The sequence below is a fragment of the Pinus tabuliformis genome, chromosome Q, assembly GCF_031772625.1.
Source record: "Pinus tabuliformis cultivar Carrire ecotype Pingquan chromosome Q, CPIR1, whole genome shotgun sequence".
In the NCBI taxonomy this organism is placed as follows: domain Eukaryota; kingdom Viridiplantae; phylum Streptophyta; class Pinopsida; order Pinales; family Pinaceae; genus Pinus; species Pinus tabuliformis.
This window is the reverse complement of record NC_142296.1, coordinates 1118172210-1118192000: the sequence shown is the minus strand read 5'-3', so window position 1 is coordinate 1118192000 and position 19791 is coordinate 1118172210.

Here is a 19791-nt window from a genome sequence, read left to right as displayed (position 1 = left end):
AAATTTCCTGGAGTGAGCTTTTATTCTGAAATAAATCATCAAACAGATCCTTCTTTCCAACGAATATCTTTATCTTGACGTTCGTTGTGAAATCTTGGGCAACTTTATTTGGGTCAAATGGCCTTGCCGGGAATTTAAATAATTGTAGACACGTCATATTCTCCACTTCGGTGAACGCGTGACCCACATCGAACAATGAAAAGGCCCCACAAGCTACAGGAAACTGGGGCCATATGGCCTTCTTTTTGTCTTTTAGGTCTTTGGTTAGGCTGCCTCCTGAATAGGTTTGATATGTAATTTCTCGAGCCAGCAGTTTGTCAGGAATATACAAAGGTAGGACATGAGGAGGGACGGTGCTTCCAAATACTCTAATATAGGTGAACCATTCTTCCCCGAACCATCTTGCGATGGGGATGATATCTATCTGTGCCTCAGGTGAGCACCTCGCGGGTTCTTTATCATACATCATTCTATACATGGGTAAGATAAGCCCATGACAAATTTGGTAGAAATGCGGAATGAACTGAGAATCCCATAATATCTTGTGATAAACATGGATGGGCAATGGGTCCTGAGTTGTCCATTTCCAACCCATAGAGGGAAATTTAGACACATAACAAATAGAATCCATAACATATGCGGATAGGTAAAAAGGAGGATAGATCCTTTGAGACATGGATCTCTTAGACCGGTATTTGATAATAGTTGTGAACAGGTTATCAGAAAACATCTTGGCCCAATCTATAATAACGGCATTTGTGGCAGCATCAATCAATGGTAACCATTCAGACGAAAACTTATTGATATCTGGCATCCCAAATAATCTACAAATCATGGCCGCAGCAAAACAATACGGAGAGGTGAGGGAACCAGTGTTGTACATACCGTTTTTATCCTTTTTGAGCAGGTTCATCTTTTCTGGACCAATCTTTAGTGGTCTCTGATAGGTTCGGGTTCTCTGCCACAAATTTTTTAATGAATTGTGCATTGTAAGTTGCCTGCGGTTTAGGAAGATGATACATGAGCTTTAAGTCTTGTGCATCGAATGACCCGATGAGCCCATGTCCTTGAATCTTGAACTGTCTGTCATCCATTTCTACATTGTCAAGTATCCTCTTGATCATATCCGTATATGGGAGAATTTTAGGCCTTGCTGCTATCCGATGAAGGAATGAGCACGCCAGTTCTTCTAAGGATGCTTCAGAAGAGCCCTGTGAATCTGCGACAGCAGTAACCTTCATTATTCTGGGGTTTTCTTCTTCAAGCAGTCTGTACATGCTTTCCCACGTCGATATCCCCGTGTCTCTGTTACAAGCTGTGTTTGTATATAAAGGTGCCATCTCCTTCACCTCAGAGCCCTGAGCCTTACTTTTCTTTCCCATTTCTTCCTGCGTATGGCTTTGTATCGCCTTTCGTTCTTCTTTCTTGCAGCTCACAAATGGAAATGATTGATCAAGAAAGGTGATGGGAGAGTCTTAAATGCAGCAGATATATCAAATATGCCACCTTACGTGAAGTAAGTCTTTGCAAAAGCACGCGTCTACATTTAATAGATGACAACTAATTCCTTTATTATCATTAAAAGCGCATGATCTTAAGTCAGATTATGGTAAGTGGCTTTTCTTGAATAACGCGCCCGAAAGTTCCGTGATGGGGTGATTTTGCGATTTGATTCACAATCGTCGCAGAACGCGACATCGCATTATCGCACCATCGTGTTATCGCACACATCGCAGATCGCAGAAGTTTTATGCTTGCCATATTTTTGTTAGCCCATTCCTGCGATATGTGATCTTGCGATCGGGGTTATCGCAAATCAGAAAATCTTGAAGGCTTTCCTATTGGAATTACTTTATTGTGATGCGATATATCGCTTAGTACGGGAATCTTGCACATACCAGGATTATACCCAAATGGAGGAGTTTTTCTGTCATTTTATGATGCGACTTTAAAGATTTTTCTTATCATAAACTTAGGTTTTAAAGTAGTCAAAAGATTTTCCTAAGCTTACGATGGTAACCTTATTTAGAAGAAAGGAAACTCTAGCATTTCCTAAAGTTTTAACTAAGGGTCCCCATTCATTTAGTATTTTGGACAACACTTAAATGAAAAATGGGGGGGGGTTGTTGCTGGCCACAACACGAGCATAAGAAGGGAAGAAATGAAGCTTGTCATGGAGGAAAACGTGGTATATAAAGGTATAAACTAGTTATGATAGGATGGGACTAGTAAAAGAATAAAGAGGCATAGAGGTTTCCAAATAAGACCACTCATCATAGTGGCTCCTCCAAGAAATGGTAAAACACGAAGTGAAAGCGAGTGATAGGCCAATCAGATGATGACGTGGTAGCGAAACAAAAACCAAGGCTCATTATGAAAAATAAGGTGAATAAAATGTGGAGATCACAAGGGATGAAATGTAGAATCCTCCCAAGGTAAGGCTAGAAAGTGATGAAGAAGAGTAGAATGTCGCTCAGATTTTAAGTCATAGCAAGTCGAAAGGAGGAAAATTGAAAATAGGGTAAAAATGATATTGCATGGACACCAACACATAGCAAAGGTTCTAATCTAGGGCATCCATGATTAGGTAGGCTCTACCGCCAAGTTATGATGTGCATAAAAGAGAGACTAATGTTGCAACTTGATGGGGTCAAACCTAAGGCATAATGAAGCTAGCAATGGCGGTCAATAATGCATTGGAGAAGGTGATATGAGACCTACCCCTACATGCCAAGTTTAATAGAAACACACCTAAGGTCCAATGTATGTCTCCATAAAAATGCCACGTTATCCTGTAAAAACCATCCAAAAAGACTAGAACCATGGTTAAATTGCATAATGAAAGAAACAAAACAAAGAGGAGGTAAAAATAGGATCATTCATTTTTATTTTTTGGGTTTTATATTTTTTTTGGATTTTTTAGCATAAATGAGATACTAGAAAAAAGCTTGCATCACACACTAAACCAAAAAGAGATAAAATACCATACACACTCTTATGTACAAAATTTACAAGCATAAATCAATCTAATAGGTCAGGTCAAAGTGTGCCTATTGTCAGGCACAGGTCAAGAATTTCCATACATGAACTCATGGAGGAGTGGAGGTATCATATGGAACACCAATATGCGGCCATGCCATAAAAAGTTGAATTACCCAATTACTTAAGGTTAATCATGCCTATAGAAAACCAACAACCATAGCGTTATCAAGAATGATCTGTGGACATAAAAGGTGAGGGGTATCGTGAGTTAGTGGAGCTTGATGAGCCCCGGAAATGGGTAACTATATGGGCTCATTTTTCCTATTATTCTCATTTAATCCACCATTCTCCATAGTTTTATGCATGCTTTTGAATATATTTATGTTAATTGTGTGAATGGGAATAGTAACTTTACCACAAGGTCTAACACGTGCTTATTGCAGATTTTTTGACATTTTTGGACCAAGATCGGGCATTTATGAGCAGATTGGCAGCCAAATACGAAGAAACAAGGCTAAATATTTGTAGGAGGGGTGTCTCCTACACTAAATGACCCCTTCCTCGAGTTCTCCACCATCAGCTCGGAGTTCTACAGCCCACCAAAGATGATTTCAAGGGGCAGCCGAGCAGGTCTAATGAAGTGGCTGATTAATTGCAGTTTTTGGCAGCCAAGCTCCTAAAGTTAAGAAGGACTGTTGGGAGTCCTCGTTTGCATAAATAGGAAGGCTTCAAGCCTTAGTATTTTATTCATTTGTTAGTCTATTTTTTCACTTTAGTTCAACCCTGTATCAACACATTTTCGAGCTTCTTCTTGTAGACAGTTTTTGGGATGTAACTATTATTTTTTTATGAATGAAGATGAATCCAGCTTTGCACCAGCTCTGAGCTTTCTTATGAGGCTATAGCTCTTAGGATTGGGCCCAACCCAAGTGCCTAGTACCTCCTTTGTGTACTTTTATGTGTTTTTCTTGCATTCATAGAATAATTTCTGTTATTTAGGTTAAAATCTTGCCTTATTACTTAGGTTGTTCTTGATGATTAAGATAGTTGTTCATGCTTCAGGTTGATTTGACAGTTTGGTAATAGAAAAGATCCACAAAAAGGCTACCAAGTAGTCCTTGATCTCATTTCTCCCTCCTTGGGACCATGAATTAAGACCAAGGCACACTTGCTGCCACAAAAAAATTGTTCTTGCCTTCCAATGCGATTACTAGTGTTAGATTTCGAGTTGGAAAAGTTGATATCAATTGTGTTTTCATGTTTAGATCTATTCTTTCTCATTTTCCATGGCTTTCTTGCATGATTTTCTGTCTATAAACTTATGTCCATCATAATCAATTGTCGCAGAGGCATACGCCCCTGCGATCTGAGACATTTTGGTGAGGTTTTCAGTTGGATTATTGACAGGATCTTTCCACAGGACGTCTAAGTGTTCAGCATCCTGAGGAAGTGTGTTTTCTAACTTTCTCTTTTTTCTTTGCCTTCTTACAACTGCTTTATGTTGGGGACTGTAAAATATGTCCAGTGGGGGAATTTCTTCTACACTCAGTAGAAGTTCAGAAGATGGAGCGATAGGAATATGCTCCGTTTCTGTGACATTGTTGACTATGGTTGAGCACACTTCTTTTTTTACCTGTGTATTGCTCACAGGTGTTTTTGGGGCCTGTCCTTCAAGATTGATCAGTTCGTTGAAGGTTTCCCATTCTTTGTCCAATTTTGTTGTGGCGGGTGGTGCTTCAACGATGAGAGGGGGAACATCCCTTGACGGGGAGGCGATAACTTGCTGTCGTGGAAATTCCATTGACTGCGCGGTGTCCTTAGCTGACTCTTCACCTTTATCTTGGTCGTTTATGGATTTCTTAGAATGCTCAGGCATCTCTTGTCCACTCCTATATTTAGATCCAGCAGCACTTGAATTCTCACTAAGGCTAATGCTTGGAGTAGGTTCTCTGGCAGGTAGTTGCAGCTTTTCTAGAGGAACAGTGGCTAGTCTTCTTTCCCTGTATACCATGAATTTTTGGAGGTCATCTGGAGACAATTGCGATTGAGCTTCCCGCAAAATTTCCTGGAGTGAGCTTTTATTCTGAAATAAATCATCAAACAGATCCTTCTTTCCAACGAATATCTTTATCTTGACGTTCGTTGTGAAATCTTGGGCAACTTTATTTGGGTCAAATGGCCTTGCCGGGAATTTAAATAATTGTAGACACGTCATATTCTCCACTTCGGTGAACGCGTGACCCACATCGAACAATGAAAAGGCCCCACAAGCTACAGGAAACTGGGGCCATATGGCCTTCTTTTTGTCTTTTAGGTCTTTGGTTAGGCTGCCTCCTGAATAGGTTTGATATGTAATTTCTCGAGCCAGCAGTTTGTCAGGAATATACAAAGGTAGGACATGAGGAGGGACGGTGCTTCCAAATACTCTAATATAGGTGAACCATTCTTCCCCGAACCATCTTGCGATGGGGATGATATCTATCTGTGCCTCAGGTGAGCACCTCGCGGGTTCTTTATCATACATCATTCTATACATGGGTAAGATAAGCCCATGACAAATTTGGTAGAAATGCGGAATGAACTGAGAATCCCATAATATCTTGTGATAAACATGGATGGGCAATGGGTCCTGAGTTGTCCATTTCCAACCCATAGAGGGAAATTTAGACACATAACAAATAGAATCCATAACATATGCGGATAGGTAAAAAGGAGGATAGATCCTTTGAGACATGGATCTCTTAGACCGGTATTTGATAATAGTTGTGAACAGGTTATCAGAAAACATCTTGGCCCAATCTATAATAACGGCATTTGTGGCAGCATCAATCAATGGTAACCATTCAGACGAAAACTTATTGATATCTGGCATCCCAAATAATCTACAAATCATGGCCGCAGCAAAACAATACGGAGAGGTGAGGGAACCAGTGTTGTACATACCGTTTTTATCCTTTTTGAGCAGGTTCATCTTTTCTGGACCAATCTTTAGTGGTCTCTGATAGGTTCGGGTTCTCTGCCACAAATTTTTTAATGAATTGTGCATTGTAAGTTGCCTGCGGTTTAGGAAGATGATACATGAGCTTTAAGTCTTGTGCATCGAATGACCCGATGAGCCCATGTCCTTGAATCTTGAACTGTCTGTCATCCATTTCTACATTGTCAAGTATCCTCTTGGTCATATCCGTATATGGGAGAATTTTAGGCCTTGCTGCTATCCGATGAAGGAATGAGCACGCCAGTTCTTCTAAGGATGCTTCAGAAGAGCCCTGTGAATCTGCGACAGCAGTAACCTTCATTATTCTGGGGTTTTCTTCTTCAAGCAGTCTGTACATGCTTTCCCACGTCGATATCCCCGTGTCTCTGTTACAAGCTGTGTTTGTATATAAAGGTGCCATCTCCTTCACCTCAGAGCCCTGAGCCTTACTTTTCTTTCCCATTTCTTCCTGCGTATGGCTTTGTATCGCCTTTCGTTCTTCTTTCTTGCAGCTCACAAATGGAAATGATTGATCAAGAAAGGTGATGGGAGAGTCTTAAATGCAGCAGATATATCAAATATGCCACCTTACGTGAAGTAAGTCTTTGCAAAAGCACGCGTCTACATTTAATAGATGACAACTAATTCCTTTATTATCATTAAAAGCGCATGATCTTAAGTCAGATTATGGTAAGTGGCTTTTCTTGAATAACGCGCCCGAAAGTTCCGTGATGGGGTGATTTTGCGATTTCATTCGCAATCGTCGCAGAACGCGACATCGCATTATCGCACCATCGTGTTATCGCACACATCGCAGATCGCAGAAGTTTTATGCTTGCCATATTTTTGTTAGCCCATTCCTGCGATATGTGATCTTGCGATCGGGGTTATCGCAAATCAGAAAATCTTGAAGGCTTTCCTATTGGAATTACTTTATTGTGATGCGATATATCGCTTAGTACGGGAATCTTGCACATACCAGGATTATACCCAAATGGAGGAGTTTTTCTGTCATTTTATGATGCGACTTTAAAGATTTTTCTTATCATAAACTTAGGTTTTAAAGTAGTCAAAAGATTTTCCTAAGCTTACGATGGTAACCTTATTTAGAAGAAAGGAAACTCTAGCATTTCCTAAAGTTTTAACTAAGGGTCCCCATTCATTTAGTATTTTGGACAACACTTAAATGAAAAATGGGGGGGGGTTGTTGCTGGCCACAACACGAGCATAAGAAGGGAAGAAATGAAGCTTGTCATGGAGGAAAACGTGGTATATAAAGGTATAAACTAGTTATGATAGGATGGGACTAGTAAAAGAATAAAGAGGCATAGAGGTTTCCAAATAAGACCACTCATCATAGTGGCTCCTCCAAGAAATGGTAAAACACGAAGTGAAAGCGAGTGATAGGCCAATCAGATGATGACGTGGTAGCGAAACAAAAACCAAGGCTCATTATGAAAAATAAGGTGAATAAAATGTGGAGATCACAAGGGATGAAATGTAGAATCCTCCCAAGGTAAGGCTAGAAAGTGATGAAGAAGAGTAGAATGTCGCTCAGATTTTAAGTCATAGCAAGTCGAAAGGAGGAAAATTGAAAATAGGGTAAAAATGATATTGCATGGACACCAACACATAGCAAAGGTTCTAATCTAGGGCATCCATGATTAGGTAGGCTCTACCGCCAAGTTATGATGTGCATAAAAGAGAGACTAATGTTGCAACTTGATGGGGTCAAACCTAAGGCATAATGAAGCTAGCAATGGCGGTCAATAATGCATTGGAGAAGGTGATATGAGACCTACCCCTACATGCCAAGTTTAATAGAAACACACCTAAGGTCCAATGTATGTCTCCATAAAAATGCCACGTTATCCTGTAAAAACCATCCAAAAAGACTAGAACCATGGTTAAATTGCATAATGAAAGAAACAAAACAAAGAGGAGGTAAAAATAGGATCATTCATTTTTATTTTTTGGGTTTTATATTTTTTTTGGATTTTTTAGCATAAATGAGATACTAGAAAAAAGCTTGCATCACACACTAAACCAAAAAGAGATAAAATACCATACACACTCTTATGTACAAAATTTACAAGCATAAATCAATCTAATAGGTCAGGTCAAAGTGTGCCTATTGTCAGGCACAGGTCAAGAATTTCCATACATGAACTCATGGAGGAGTGGAGGTATCATATGGAACACCAATATGCGGCCATGCCATAAAAAGTTGAATTACCCAATTACTTAAGGTTAATCATGCCTATAGAAAACCAACAACCATAGCGTTATCAAGAATGATCTGTGGACATAAAAGGTGAGGGGTATCGTGAGTTAGTGGAGCTTGATGAGCCCCGGAAATGGGTAACTATATGGGCTCATTTTTCCTATTATTCTCATTTAATCCACCATTCTCCATAGTTTTATGCATGCTTTTGAATATATTTATGTTAATTGTGTGAATGGGAATAGTAACTTTACCACAAGGTCTAACACGTGCTTATTGCAGATTTTTTGACATTTTTGGACCAAGATCGGGCATTTATGAGCAGATTGGCAGCCAAATACGAAGAAACAAGGCTAAATATTTGTAGGAGGGGTGTCTCCTACACTAAATGACCCCTTCCTCGAGTTCTCCACCATCAGCTCGGAGTTCTACAGCCCACCAAAGATGATTTCAAGGGGCAGCCGAGCAGGTCTAATGAAGTGGCTGATTAATTGCAGTTTTTGGCAGCCAAGCTCCTAAAGTTAAGAAGGACTGTTGGGAGTCCTCGTTTGCATAAATAGGAAGGCTTCAAGCCTTAGTATTTTATTCATTTGTTAGTCTATTTTTTCACTTTAGTTCAACCCTGTATCAACACATTTTCGAGCTTCTTCTTGTAGACAGTTTTTGGGATGTAACTATTATTTTTTTATGAATGAAGATGAATCCAGCTTTGCACCAGCTCTGAGCTTTCTTATGAGGCTATAGCTCTTAGGATTGGGCCCAACCCAAGTGCCTAGTACCTCCTTTGTGTACTTTTATGTGTTTTTCTTGCATTCATAGAATAATTTCTGTTATTTAGGTTAAAATCTTGCCTTATTACTTAGGTTGTTCTTGATGATTAAGATAGTTGTTCATGCTTCAGGTTGATTTGACAGTTTGGTAATAGAAAAGATCCACAAAAAGGCTACCAAGTAGTCCTTGATCTCATTTCTCCCTCCTTGGGACCATGAATTAAGACCAAGGCACACTTGCTGCCACAAAAAAATTGTTCTTGCCTTCCAATGCGATTACTAGTGTTAGATTTCGAGTTGGAAAAGTTGATATCAATTGTGTTTTCATGTTTAGATCTATTCTTTCTCATTTTCCATGGCTTTCTTGCATGATTTTCTGTCTATAAACTTATGTCCATCATAATCAATTGTCGCAGAGGCATACGCCCCTGCGATCTGAGACATTTTGGTGAGGTTTTCAGTTGGATTATTGACAGGATCTTTCCACAGGACGTCTAAGTGTTCAGCATCCTGAGGAAGTGTGTTTTCTAACTTTCTCTTTTTTCTTTGCCTTCTTACAACTGCTTTATGTTGGGGACTGTAAAATATGTCCAGTGGGGGAATTTCTTCTACACTCAGTAGAAGTTCAGAAGATGGAGCGATAGGAATATGCTCCGTTTCTGTGACATTGTTGACTATGGTTGAGCACACTTCTTTTTTTACCTGTGTATTGCTCACAGGTGTTTTTGGGGCCTGTCCTTCAAGATTGATCAGTTCGTTGAAGGTTTCCCATTCTTTGTCCAATTTTGTTGTGGCGGGTGGTGCTTCAACGATGAGAGGGGGAACATCCCTTGACGGGGAGGCGATAACTTGCTGTCGTGGAAATTCCATTGACTGCGCGGTGTCCTTAGCTGACTCTTCACCTTTATCTTGGTCGTTTATGGATTTCTTAGAATGCTCAGGCATCTCTTGTCCACTCCTATATTTAGATCCAGCAGCACTTGAATTCTCACTAAGGCTAATGCTTGGAGTAGGTTCTCTGGCAGGTAGTTGCAGCTTTTCTAGAGGAACAGTGGCTAGTCTTCTTTCCCTGTATACCATGAATTTTTGGAGGTCATCTGGAGACAATTGCGATTGAGCTTCCCGCAAAATTTCCTGGAGTGAGCTTTTATTCTGAAATAAATCATCAAACAGATCCTTCTTTCCAACGAATATCTTTATCTTGACGTTCGTTGTGAAATCTTGGGCAACTTTATTTGGGTCAAATGGCCTTGCCGGGAATTTAAATAATTGTAGACACGTCATATTCTCCACTTCGGTGAACGCGTGACCCACATCGAACAATGAAAAGGCCCCACAAGCTACAGGAAACTGGGGCCATATGGCCTTCTTTTTGTCTTTTAGGTCTTTGGTTAGGCTGCCTCCTGAATAGGTTTGATATGTAATTTCTCGAGCCAGCAGTTTGTCAGGAATATACAAAGGTAGGACATGAGGAGGGACGGTGCTTCCAAATACTCTAATATAGGTGAACCATTCTTCCCCGAACCATCTTGCGATGGGGATGATATCTATCTGTGCCTCAGGTGAGCACCTCGTGGGTTCTTTATCATACATCATTCTATACATGGGTAAGATAAGCCCATGACAAATTTGGTAGAAATGCGGAATGAACTGAGAATCCCATAATATCTTGTGATAAACATGGATGGGCAATGGGTCCTGAGTTGTCCATTTCCAACCCATAGAGGGAAATTTAGACACATAACAAATAGAATCCATAACATATGCGGATAGGTAAAAAGGAGGATAGATCCTTTGAGACATGGATCTCTTAGACCGGTATTTGATAATAGTTGTGAACAGGTTATCAGAAAACATCTTGGCCCAATCTATAATAACGGCATTTGTGGCAGCATCAATCAATGGTAACCATTCAGACGAAAACTTATTGATATCTGGCATCCCAAATAATCTACAAATCATGGCCGCAGCAAAACAATACGGAGAGGTGAGGGAACCAGTGTTGTACATACCGTTTTTATCCTTTTTGAGCAGGTTCATCTTTTCTGGACCAATCTTTAGTGGTCTTTGATAGGTTCGGGTTCTCTGCCACAAATTTTTTAATGAATTGTGCATTGTAAGTTGCCTGCGGTTTAGGAAGATGATACATGAGCTTTAAGTCTTGTGCATCGAATGACCCGATGAGCCCATGTCCTTGAATCTTGAACTGTCTGTCATCCATTTCTACATTGTCAAGTATCCTCTTGGTCATATCCGTATATGGGAGAATTTTAGGCCTTGCTGCTATCCGATGAAGGAATGAGCACGCCAGTTCTTCTAAGGATGCTTCAGAAGAGCCCTGTGAATCTGCGACAGCAGTAACCTTCATTATTCTGGGGTTTTCTTCTTCAAGCAGTCTGTACATGCTTTCCCACGTCGATATCCCCGTGTCTCTGTTACAAGCTGTGTTTGTATATAAAGGTGCCATCTCCTTCACCTCAGAGCCCTGAGCCTTACTTTTCTTTCCCATTTCTTCCTGCGTATGGCTTTGTATCGCCTTTCGTTCTTCTTTCTTGCAGCTCACAAATGGAAATGATTGATCAAGAAAGGTGATGGGAGAGTCTTAAATGCAGCAGATATATCAAATATGCCACCTTACGTGAAGTAAGTCTTTGCAAAAGCACGCGTCTACATTTAATAGATGACAACTAATTCCTTTATTATCATTAAAAGCGCATGATCTTAAGTCAGATTATGGTAAGTGGCTTTTCTTGAATAACGCGCCCGAAAGTTCCGTGATGGGGTGATTTTGCGATTTGATTCGCAATCGTCGCAGAACACGACATCGCATTATCGCACCATCGTGTTATCGCAATATCGCACACATCGCAGATCGCAGAAGTTTTATGCTTGCCATATTTTTGTTAGCCCATTCCTGCGATATGTGATCTTGCGATCGGGGTTATCGCAAATCAGAAAATCTTGAAGGCTTTCCTATTGGAATTACTTTATTGTGATGCGATATATCGCTTAGTACGGGAATCTTGCACATACCAGGATTATACCCAAATGGAGGAGTTTTTCTGTCATTTTATGATGCGACTTTAAAGATTTTTCTTATCATAAACTTAGGTTTTAAAGTATTCAAAAGATCTTCCTAAGCTTACGATGGTAACCTTATTTAGAAGAAAGGAAACTCTAGCATTTCCTAAAGTTTTAACTAAGGGTCCCCATTCATTTAGTATTTTGGACAACACTTAAATGAAAAAAGGGGGGGGTTGTTGCTGGCCACAACACGAGCATAAGAAGGGAAGAAATGAAGCTTGTCATGGAGGAAAACGTGGTATATAAAGGTATAAACTAGTTATGATAGGATGGGACTAGTAAAAGAATAAAGAGGCATAGAGGTTTCCAAATAAGACCACTCATCATAGTGGCTCCTCCAAGAAATGGTAAAACACGAAGTGAAAGCGAGTGATAGGCCAATCAGATGATGACGTGGTAGCGAAACAAAAACCAAGGCTCATTATGAAAAATAAGGTGAATAAAATGTGGAGATCACAAGGGATGAAATGTAGAATCCTCCCAAGGTAAGGCTAGAAAGTGATGAAGAAGAGTAGAATGTCGCTCAGATTTTAAGTCATAGCAAGTCGAAAGGAGGAAAATTGAAAATAGGGTAAAAATGATATTGCATGGACACCAACACATAGCAAAGGTTCTAATCTAGGGCATCCATGATTAGGTAGGCTCTACCGCCAAGTTATGATGTGCATAAAAGAGAGACTAATGTTGCAACTTGATGGGGTCAAACCTAAGGCATAATGAAGCTAGCAATGGCGGTCAATAATGCATTGGAGAAGGTGATATGAGACCTACCCCTACATGCCAAGTTTAATAGAAACACACCTAAGGTCCAATGTATGTCTCCATAAAAATGCCACGTTATCCTGTAAAAACCATCCAAAAAGACTAGAACCATGGTTAAATTGCATAATGAAAGAAACAAAACAAAGAGGAGGTAAAAATAGGATCATTCATTTTTATTTTTTGGGTTTTATATTTTTTTTGGATTTTTTAGCATAAATGAGATACTAGAAAAAAGCTTGCATCACACACTAAACCAAAAAGAGATAAAATACCATACACACTCTTATGTACAAAATTTACAAGCATAAATCAATCTAATAGGTCAGGTCAAAGTGTGCCTATTGTCAGGCACAGGTCAAGAATTTCCATACATGAACTCATGGAGGAGTGGAGGTATCATATGGAACACCAATATGCGGCCATGCCATAAAAAGTTGAATTACCCAATTACTTAAGGTTAATCATGCCTATAGAAAACCAACAACCATAGCGTTATCAAGAATGATCTGTGGACATAAAAGGTGAGGGGTATCGTGAGTTAGTGGAGCTTGATGAGCCCCGGAAATGGGTAACTATATGGGCTCATTTTTCCTATTATTCTCATTTAATCCACCATTCTCCATAGTTTTATGCATGCTTTTGAATATATTTATGTTAATTGTGTGAATGGGAATAGTAACTTTACCACAAGGTCTAACACGTGCTTATTGCAGATTTTTTGACATTTTTGGACCAAGATCGGGCATTTATGAGCAGATTGGCAGCCAAATACGAAGAAACAAGGCTAAATATTTGTAGGAGGGGTGTCTCCTACACTAAATGACCCCTTCCTCGAGTTCTCCACCATCAGCTCGGAGTTCTACAGCCCACCAAAGATGATTTCAAGGGGCAGCCGAGCAGGTCTAATGAAGTGGCTGATTAATTGCAGTTTTTGGCAGCCAAGCTCCTAAAGTTAAGAAGGACTGTTGGGAGTCCTCGTTTGCATAAATAGGAAGGCTTCAAGCCTTAGTATTTTATTCATTTGTTAGTCTATTTTTTCACTTTAGTTCAACCCTGTATCAACACATTTTCGAGCTTCTTCTTGTAGACAGTTTTTGGGATGTAACTATTATTTTTTTATGAATGAAGATGAATCCAGCTTTGCACCAGCTCTGAGCTTTCTTATGAGGCTATAGCTCTTAGGATTGGGCCCAACCCAAGTGCCTAGTACCTCCTTTGTGTACTTTTATGTGTTTTTCTTGCATTCATAGAATAATTTCTGTTATTTAGGTTAAAATCTTGCCTTATTACTTAGGTTGTTCTTGATGATTAAGATAGTTGTTCATGCTTCAGGTTGATTTGACAGTTTGGTAATAGAAAAGATCCACAAAAAGGCTACCAAGTAGTCCTTGATCTCATTTCTCCCTCCTTGGGACCATGAATTAAGACCAAGGCACACTTGCTGCCACAAAAAAATTGTTCTTGCCTTCCAATGCGATTACTAGTGTTAGATTTCGAGTTGGAAAAGTTGATATCAATTGTGTTTTCATGTTTAGATCTATTCTTTCTCATTTTCCATGGCTTTCTTGCATGATTTTCTGTCTATAAACTTATGTCCATCATATTTCTGGTTTTTAGGGCAGATTATGTCAAAATAGATAAATATCTGTTTTTTTTTAGTCTTTGCTTGGATCAGTTTTGGAAAGTAGTGTGCAGAACACCTATAAGTCACTCCTACCTATCCTCCCTCCATCATACAACCTACTCTAGCCCCTCACTCAATATTTCTTTTCTTCATTCGCCACACTTTCCCAACTTGCCCTAATTCCTACATTTTTGTGCAACATTGCTTTCTTCATCCTTGAACAAATCCAACGATCTTCATCAGTCTTGAGCTTCATTTACCAGGTCCTACACCTCTTAACACCCTTATCCACCCTTTATTTCCACTTTCCCACCATTTCTCCACCATCAACCCTCTAAAAACCACTTTCAGCCTGTTCCTATAGAATTTCTTGTAGATCCCCTACAGCCTCCTGTAGAAGATAACACAAGCAATTTTTCAAGATTTGAGCGTGGTGGAAATCTCCAAAATGGTGCTATGGACCCCTTAGGTCCTCTTCACACCATCCCAACCTCCTAGAAATTCCCACTCCATTTCCTTTCACCAATAAACCTCTGCACAGTCAAAAATAGTGAAAACACATGCATAATAATTCTGCATAAAATTGCTCAAGAATACAAAAAGATGATTTTTCCATGTTTACCTTCAAAAGTAGCTTAAACACATGCATTTTACCTTTTCAACAGTCAATGGCATCTAGTTCAGTAGTTTTACATCTCTTTTCTTGCACAAGTAGGGTTAGTCGGTAAAACTAGGGTTTTCTAGGGTTTGCATTTCCTTTCAACTTTCATCTTCTTTTTGCAAGTAGACTAGCCTCTTTCAAGTTAGCTTTCATCCATCACAGTTAAAAGCTTCTTCCAAGGCTCCTAGCGAACTTGTGCCAACTGATCAAGTGATAGCCTACAGTAAGAGCTAGTACTTGTGCATATAGCACCATCGCTTCCAAGTTGTTACGAACTATCGGGTTGATAAAAGTAAAGTAGGGAGTTCCAGGAGTTGCAGCATCATTGCTGCAATACTAGAGCTCATCTTCTTTTTGGTGCCATTTCCGTGGAAGCATCAGAGTATTTTGTGATTACTTCTTTTCTTCTATTTTCTACTGCAACCTTCTACTAAGTAGTTTATTTCAGCAAAAGTAGAGTAGTTGTTTCATTTCAATTTTGCAAAAGTAAATTAGACCATTTCCTGCTTTCATTTCAATTCTGAAATTTCATTTCAACAAGTTAGATTAGTCCCTTCCTACTTTCATTTCAATTCCACAATTTCATTTCAGCAAGTTAGATCAGTCATTTCCTGCTTTCATTTCAATTCTGCAATTTCATTTCATCAAAATAGATTAGTCCTTTCCTGCTTTCATTTCAATTCTACATTTTCATCTCAGCAAGATAGATTTTAGTTAGTTTCAATTCAATCTATTTCAGTTTTTTCAGGCACAACAAGAAGAAAAAACAAAAAAAATCACCCAAAAAAGAGATTTCATTTCATGCCTCGTAGGAACAAAGATAATTCAGGAAAATTCCTACCCAACACCCCCACCACATCATTGAGTCACCCTTCTCTCTTCTTTGGTGGCAGTGATCCTGAAGAACCTATAGGTGAACCTCCAGAGATATACGAAGATCCTATAACAGAAGAAGAGTAAGAAACCATTCCTCCTGAGACCATGGCTGAAAACAGAAACGGTAGAGGAAATGGGGAGAGAGTAGAAGGTACCTTTCCCATCCGAGAGACCAATGGGGACACAAAAATGAAAAACATAAGTCCCTCAGCCTTACCTCACTTCCATGGATTGACTACTGAAGACCCTGATACCTTCTTGTTTGAGTTTGTTGTCCTTTGTCGAACTTATGACTATGTAGAAGACGAGCAAAAGTTGAAACTCTTTCCTTCTACCCTCAAGGATGCAGCACTCCGCTGGTTCATGGGGCTACCTGGAAACAATATCACAACTTGGGCTCAAATGCAGCAAGCCTTTAACAACAAATACCGGGACTATTGTAGGTCAAAGGATACAAAATAAGAAATCTTTCGAATGACCATGGGAAGTGATGAATCTTTAGAGGACTATGAAAAGAGATTTCAACTCAGTTATAAAAGGGTCAGGTGCACACTTAACCCCGAATATCTCAAGTTGGTTCTACTTAGAGGAGTCCCTGAAGACCTTCTAGATACCCTCCATTTGTTGTCTGGGGGATACATCTACCAGCTACCTTATGATGACATAAAGACTGTGTTTAGAAACCATTCTAGGGTAGCCAGAAAGAGAGGTAGAGGAAGTCAACTCTCAGCCAATACCCCCTTATCTAGTTAATTCCTTAAAAACAAGTTTGCAAATCAGATGGAAGATTTCAAAAGTGAGATGAGACAGACCATTGCAATGCAAATGGATACCTTGTGAATCCAAAAGAAGCAAGAGGAATCTGAGAGGGCTTTGGCCATCTTTTGTCCCAGGTGCACCAAAAAGCATCCTAGGAACGAATGCCCATTGCACTCTGTAGAAGTGTGTTTTGCCTGTGGAGAAGACCATCCTACAAATCAGTGCCCTTCCTTGCCCAGATTTAAAGCTATGTACCAAGGGGCTGAATGAGCCATTGAACCACTCTACTTCATGAACTAAAGGAGGCCACATGGACCTAAACCTTACCAGCAGGGAATGCAAGGGACATCCTAGACTTATTACAACCCCAATCAAGCCACTTCCATGACTTCTTGGGGTCCCCCTACTCATCCTTCCTGGTCCACACCCCCTCCTTGGTCGTATCCTCCTCAATACCATACTCAACCAGCTGCTCACTCGTTTCATTCTCACACTCAACCACAACCTCAATGGAATGCACCTCATCAAGGGTGGAGGCCCCAATACAACTCTCCTCCCGCTCTTTTGCCTCCACCACCTACTCAACCACACCATTACCTCCTGCTCCTCCAAGACAACCCCAGATACCTGCTCAACTGAACCCGAACCCCCTTAACAGACAAGCCCAGCAGGTATATACTAGAGAGACCACATGCCCTACCTATGTTGTGGAGATTCAAGAGATCAACCTACAATCTGGGAAGGTCCTCCCAGATACCTCCTCCTAAGGAGGATGAGGAAGAGAAATAGGAAAGTGAACATAAATCCATTCCACCCTTTCCTGAGAGACTAACTGGAACCACGCAACCAAACCTAGAAGAAACTGAACTTCTAGGAGAACTTAAATAGTTATGTGTGAAAATGCCACTTCTCCAGGACATAAAAGATGTACCAATCTACAATAAGTTGCTTAAAGAGAAGTGTTTCAGGCACCCAGGCAAGCACAAGAGAGATGCCCCAACTATCAATGTCATAGGACAACTGTCTGACCTGATGTTGGGACAGGCAATCTGTCCAAAATATTTGGACCTTGGGAGTCCTGTAGTCGTTGTCCACATCAATGGCACCATAATCCCCCACACTTTGATTGATCTAGGGGTTGCCATTAACGTAATGACCAGGGACACTATGCTCGAACTCAACCTTCAGAGTTCCCTAAGAAAGACCTCAACTTTACTGCAGCTGGCAAACCGCTCCACTGTGACTCCTGAGGGGATTGTGGAAGATGTCATGGTCTCCATTGATTCCTAGGAGTACCCTGTTGACTTCTTGGTCCTTCAGCCAAAGGAAAAACTCACTGGCTATCCCCTCATCTTGGGAAGGCCTTGGTTAGCTACTACAGATGCTTACATCAGTTGTCGAGCTGCGAGCATGACCATCAAGAATGGGCACATGTCCAAACAGCTAGTCCTATATCCTCCTGCCCAACCTCTGCTAGAACATGACTTACATCTCTGGTTAGGGGAGGAAGATGAGGATGAAGTCTACTCTACCCCATTGTGCATTGTGGAAGCCACCAGGGGAGGTCCTCAAATCAAGGATGATCTTATTGAGAATTTGATTCAAAATCCACCCCCCAGTGTGTTGCCATTAGAAGAGTTGGTAGAAGAAACCCAAGCCCATGCTTTAGTTGATCTCTGTGTGGCTGATCCGACCTCTCTCCAAGTTAAGAATGTGGAATTTGGCCCTGCAAGAACCTTGAAGATCAACTCATCCCTATCCACCTCTCTGGAGAAAGAGTTGTGTAGCTTATCGAACAACCATTTGGATGCTTTTGCTTGGAGCTATAAGGAAATGAAAGGATTCCACCCTTCAATTTGCACCCATCACATCTACATTAAAGAGGATTGTAAACCAATCAGGCATCCTCAAAGGAGGATGAATCCAGCCCTTAAGGACATTGTCAAAGAAGAAATGCAAAAGTTGTTGGATGCAGGATTCATCTATCCCATCTCTGACAGCGAGTTGGATTCTCCTTTGGTGCTTGTGCCCAAGAAAAACAGGAAGTGGAGAATCTACGTAGATTATCGAGAACTTAACAAAGCCACCAAGAAGGACCATTTCCCTTTGCCTTTCATAGATCAAGTGTTAGATGGCCTGGTAGGGAAGAAGTTCTTTTCCTTCCTAGATGGGTTTAGCGAGTACAATCAGATCCAAATCAGCCTAGAAGACCAAGATAAGACTACTTTCACTTGTCCATGGGGTACCTTTTCCTACCGGGTCCTTCCCTTTGGGTTGTGCAACGCTCCTGCCACTTTCCAGAGAGAAGTATTGAGCATATTCGCTGAGTTGGTTCATGATTCAATGGAAATCTATATGGATGACTTTACCCCTTATGGTTCTAACTTCCAAGAAGCTCTGACCAACCTGAGGAAAGTTTTAGCCAAGTGTATTGAGATGAACCTATCCCTCAGTCCTGATAAATGTGAATTCCTAATGACTAAAGGGACTGTGCTATGTCATACAATTTCTCAGCAAGGTTTACAAGTGGATCCCAATAAGATTGCTATCATCGGAAGGGTCCTTCCTCCTCAAAAAGTAAGAGATATTTGGAGTTTTCGAGGCTTAGCAGGATATTATAGAAGATTCATTAAAGATTTTAGTAAGCTAGCCTCTCCATTGTTTGGTCTTTTTGGAAGAGATGCTAAGTTCATATGGACTGACAACTATCAAGAGGCTCTGGATTCTTTGAAAGGTAAGCTGATAACTGCCCCAATCTTAAGAGGTCCAAACTGGGCCCTACCTTTCCACATTCACACAGATGCCTCGAAAAAAGCCATAGGAGCAACCTAAGGACAAGTTGAAGAGAAGCTACCATATGTCATATATTTTGTCAGTGGAAACTTGTCCAAGGCAGATTTGAACTATACTGTAACCAAGAAAGAGCTCTTGGTTGTAGTCCATTCCCTAAACAAGTTCAGACACTACATCACTGGCTATCAAACATTCGTGCATACTGATCATGCTGTAATTAGGTATTTGATGAAAAAACCTGATGTAAACACTCGTATCATTAGATGGTTACTTTTATTG